At 63.9% G+C, this 5,233-nt stretch overlaps 1 long non-coding RNA gene across 1 annotated transcript; it reads left to right on the forward strand.

Moving 5' to 3' along the window:
* Window positions 1-6: 6 nt before the first annotated feature.
* On the forward strand, window positions 7-4,221 carry LOC123353705. The gene is made up of 2 exons (XR_006574564.1): window positions 7-189; window positions 3,106-4,221. It is a non-coding gene; the product is annotated as an uncharacterized LOC123353705 (long non-coding RNA).
* The last annotated feature ends 1,012 nt before the right edge of the window (window positions 4,222-5,233 follow it).

A 5,233-nucleotide genomic window follows, 5' to 3' on the forward strand; every position in this document is an offset into this window, starting at 1 on the left:
ACCTTCCTGCGGCTGCTGAGCGCCGGCGCCCGCCAGAGCTTCACGCTCAGCTGCCAGGACTCGGCCGCCTGGTTCCACGCCGGGGCCGCCAGCTACGCCCTGGCCCTGCGCTTCCGGGGGGCCGACGGGCAGGAGCTGGGGCACAGCCGCCCCGCGGCCCCCGTCCACGCCCTGCACGACGGCTGCCAGGTGAGCCGGCCCGGCCCGCCCCACGGATCCCGCCCTGCCCGATCCACGGATCCCACCCCACGGATCCCACCCCGTGCCCGATCCACGGATCCCGCCCCACGGATCCTCCCGCCCAATCCACGGATCCCGCCCCACGGATCCCACCCCCTGCCCGATCCACGGATCCCCCCCTGCCCAATCCACGGATCCCACCCACGGATCCTCCCGCCCAATCCACGGATCCCGCCCCACGGATCCCACCCCCTGCCCGATCCACGGATCCCGCCCCACAGATCCCATCCCCTGCCCGATCCACAGATCCCCCCCTGCCCGATCCACGGATCCGGCCCCACAGATCCCACCCCCTGCCCGCCCCATGGATCCCCCCCTGCCCGATCCACGGATCCCGCCCCACAGATCCCACCCTGTCATAAACAGATAGTAAAGGGTTAACAAGCTCAGTAACCTGATGAACACCAGAGCAGAGGACCAGTCAAGGGACAGGATAATTTCAAATCTCTGTGGAGGGAAGCCTTGGTCTGGGTCCTTTGTTTGGGTTGCCGTTCTCTCTCTTTGGATCTAAGAGAGGCCAGACATATTCTTCAAGTTCTCCAAGTTTCCTGAAGTATTTTCTTCTATTCACTCTAGTGAGTATTAGAAAAGGCGCATTAGTCTTATACTTTGATTTCTACATTTGCAATTGTGTGTTTGCTGAAGAAATATTTTGATTTCTGTTTGCTGTTACTTTGATTATTCTGAGAAGGGAGGGGCGGGGAGAGCCTCTCCAGGTTTATAAATCAGACCCTGTGATATTTTCCATCCTGGGATTACAGAGATAGTGTTACTTTCTTTCTTTCTTTTTAATAAAATCTTTTCTTTTTAGAACTTGATCGATTTCTTCCCTTGTTTGGATTTTCAGGGGAGGGGGAAAAGTGAATCCCTCTTTGTTTGATTCAAGGAATTTGAATCCAGGTCTCTCTCCTAAGGACTCGGAGAGGGGAGGGGGGAATGGGTTATTTCCCTTTGTGTTAAGATTCAAGGAGCTTGGAGGTGTGTTCCCAGGGAAGGGTTGGGAGGAATGGAAAGTACCAGACACTGTCCTTTTGGTTGGTGGCAGCTTTACCAGATCTAAACTAGGATTTTAGTTTAGAGGAGTCCATGCAGGTCCCCATCGTGTGAACGCTAAAGTTCAAAGTGGGGAATAAACCTAGGACATGGTAGGCAGTGGTTGGGATTTTTTTTAAGAACCAAAGCAGAGAGCTACTGAGAGCTGTTTCTCCTACAGCAGGAAAGCAGGCTGGGAGGGGGAGCTTTTTATTTATTGATTTATTTTAGGAACCAAAAGCCAGATTTTTTTTTCCTCCTTTGAGTTGCTGGGGAAGCCGTGAAGGAGAGAGACCCTGAAGGCAAACGGAGAAAGGTTTTTCTAACAAGGCTTGTGAGGAAGGACCCCCACTGAGAGGGCATTAGCCGATTGCTAGAAACAAGTTACAAAACCAGATTTTCTAGTTTCTTGTGAGCCAGCAAACAATCAGCAAACACACAATTGCAAATGTAGAAATCAAATTATAAGACTAATTCGCCTTTCTAATACTCACTAGAGTGAATAGAAGGAAATACTTCAGGAAACTTGGAGAACTTGAAGAATATGTCTGGCCTCTCTTAGATCCAGAGAGAGAGAACAGCAACCCAAACAAAGGAGACAGACCAAGGCTTCCCTCCACAGAGATTTGAAATTATCCTGTCCCTTGATTGGTCCTCTGCTCTGGCGTTCATCAGGTTACTGAGCTTGTTAACCCTTTACTAGCTTTTTATGACACACCCCCTGCCCGATCCCCGGATCCCCCCCTGCCCGATCCATGGATCCCGCCCCACAGAGCCCACCCCCTGCCTGCTCCACGGATCCCCCCTTGCCCGATCCACGGATACCGCCCCACAGATCCCACCCCCTGCCTGCCCCACGGATCCCCCCTGCTCGATCCACGGATCCCACCCCACAGATCCCACCCCCTGCCCGCCCCACGGATCCCCCCGCCCTATCCACGGATCCCGCCCCACAAATCCCACCCCCTGCCCGATCCATGGATCCCCCCCTGCCCGATCCACGGTCCTGCCCCACAGATCCCACCCCACAGATCCCACCCCCTGCCCGATCCACGGATCCCGCCCCACAGATCCCACCCCCTGCCTGCCCCACGGATCCCCCCCTGCCCGATCCATGGATCCCGCCCCACAGATCCCACCTCCTGCCCGCCCCACGGATCCCCCCCGCCCAATCCACGGATCCCGCCCCACAGATACCCCCCCTGCCCGCCCCACGGATCCCCCCCTGCTCAATCCATGGATCCCGCCCCACAGATCCCACCCCCTGCCTGCCCTACAGTTCCTGCCCCACAGCCCAGCTGCGCCCCTGCTCCAGAGCCCTGGGATTGGGACTAAGTGACCTGGCAAGGCACCTTCCGTCCTGGCCGTGCCGCTCCCGTGAGGGAGCCTCTCCAGCCTGGGCCCCGGGGAATCCTGTGCCCCCTACAGGGATGGGTCTCAAGGGGCTGCAGTAATTTCTGGATGGTCCCTCTGGCCATGGCTCAGTGGCAGCCCCCAAGGCTGCCCCTCCCCCTGGCTGCTGGCCCCTCCCCCCAGGGCAAAGCTGCTCCTCCCCCTGGGCTGCTGGCTCCTCCCCCAGGGCAAGGCTGCCCCTCCCCAGGCTTCTGGCTCCTCCCTCTGGCTGCTGGCCCCTCCCCCCAGGGCAAGGTTGCCCCGCCCCCTGGGCTGCTGGCCCCTCCCCCCAGGGCAAGGTTGCCCCGCCCCCAGGCTGCTGGCCCCTCCCCCAGGGCAAGGCCCCTCCCTCTGGCTGCTGGCTCCTCCCCCAGGGCAAGGCTGCCCCTCCCCCTGGCTGCTGGCCCCTCCCCAGCCCTGACGCTGGCCGTCTCTCCGCAGCTGCGCCAGGGCCAGGCGCGCACAGTGCTGGAGGTGAGATCGTCCCGCCCGGAGCAGCTGCCCCTGACCGACGTGGCCGTGCCGGACTTCGGAGCCGCCAACCAGAAATTCGGCTTCGAGTTGGGCCCCGTCTGCTTCACGGGCTGAGGGCGCCGGCTGGAGCCCCCCCAGGGACGCTCCCGGGGCCAGGCTGCCCCCCATGGGGCAGAGATCTCTGGGGAGCTGCTCTGGACTGCCGGGGGGGCGGCTCCCAGGGCCACGCTGACCCCCCCACAGGTGCCCCCTCCTCGCTGTCTCCAGGGCGCACTCAGGACTCAGACTCACGCCCTGGCCCTGCCGCTGGCCCCCCCAGCCCGAGCCCAGGGAGCCCCACGGGATGCCCAGCCCTATTAATGCTGCAGGCCCCCCCTGGGGCCAGTGCTGTGGGGCAGGCGGGCGGGCGGGCACCTCTTTGTGGCCTGAGCAGGGAGCAGGTCACGGAGTGAGCCCCCCATGGTGCTATGATGCCCCCCTCGGAGCCTCTGTTAGCAACGCACTGGACACGTCTCTAGGCCGAGCAGCCCCCCCAAAATGCCCAGCTGGGCGGGAGGGGCCCCGGGGCAAAGCAGCCCCCCCGAGACTCCAGGACGCCCAGGCAAGGGGCCCGATTGGGGGATCCAGGCCCTGCCCCATTGAACAGAGCAGGGCAGGTGCTCCCCAGCAGGGAGAGGCCTGGGCAGCCCACCCTGCTGCTAAAGAGCCTCCGTCCGCCCGGGGCTGGGAGGGGCTGAGAGCTGACGCCCCCACGGAGACGCCTGTGGCTCAGGGTGGGGCTCCGGACACCCCCCTTGGCCTCCCCCGTGGGGTATCGATCCCGGCCCCTCGGCACGAGGGTGAAGCTGGAGCCTCTGGAGCCAGGGTACCAAGGACCCACGCCCAGTGGTAATGGGGGCAAGGATCCGGCACCCCCCACACAAGGCCCCTTGGGGTGGAGCCCGAGGGCAGCATTGGGGGGGGGGAGAAACCCAGACCTTGCCCCCCCTCACCGGGCTCCCCACGTCTGTTCTTGCCCATGTCACTGCATCCAGCCGTGTGGTGCCAGCACGGATACTGTACGATAAACGAACCTGTATGAAACCGCAGCGCCTGGCGCCTCTCTGCCCCTGCGCCCCACGCCTGCCCCACGCCTCTGAGCCCCCGGAACTCTCCACTGCTGCCCCACACCTGCCCCACACCTCTGAGCCCCCGCAAGCCCCCACCACTGCCCCATGCCTGCCCCACACCTCTGAGCCGCCAGAACCCCCCCACCGCTTCCCCACACCTGCCCCACACCTCTGAGCCCCTGCAAGTCCCCACCACTGCCCCATGCCTGCCCCACAACTCTGAATCGCCAGAACCCCCCACCACTGCCCCACACCTCTGAGCCCCCGGAACTCTCCACTGCTGCCCCACACCTCTGCGCTGCCAGAACCCCCCACCACTGCCCCATGCCTGCCCCACACCTCTGAGCCGCCAGAACCCCCCCACCGCTGCCCCACCGCTGCCCCACACCTCTGAGCCCCTGCAAGCCCCCACCACTGCCCCATGCCTGCCCCACAACTCTGAATCGCCAGAACCCCCCCACCGCTGCCCCACACCTCTGAGCACCAGCCCCTGGCCCATCTCTGAGGCTGGTCCCACCCTGGGGCTGGGCCAGAGAGATGCCCCCCCCCCCGTTCCTGACACCACACCCCCCCTCCCCCGCCCCCGCCGGGCCCTGCTGCCCTGGGATGCAGGGAGCTCCTCTCATCGCCCATGGCAACGGGGACCAGTAGCCTCTGTAACTATGGCAACCGTTGCTGGCCTGCTGAATGGAGAGGCCTGTGGCTGTCTCCCCCCACCGTGTGCTGAGGGGGGCCCACCAGGCTCTGCTGGTGCCTCTCCCGACCCGCAGCCTCTGCCAGTCCAGCCCTGCCGGTGCCCCTCACTCCCGACCTGCAGCCCCTGCCAGCCCAGCCCTGCCCCCCCCAGCTCTGCCGGTGCCCCTCACTCCCGACCTGCAGCCCCTGCCAGCCCAGCCCTGCCGATGCCCCTCACTCCCGACCTGCAGCCCCTGCCAGCCCAGCCTTGCCCCCACCCCCACCAGCTCTGCCGGTGCCCCTCACTCCCG

The sequence above is a fragment of the Mauremys mutica genome, chromosome 20 (genome assembly GCF_020497125.1).
Source record: "Mauremys mutica isolate MM-2020 ecotype Southern chromosome 20, ASM2049712v1, whole genome shotgun sequence".
NCBI classification, from domain to species: domain Eukaryota; kingdom Metazoa; phylum Chordata; order Testudines; family Geoemydidae; genus Mauremys; species Mauremys mutica.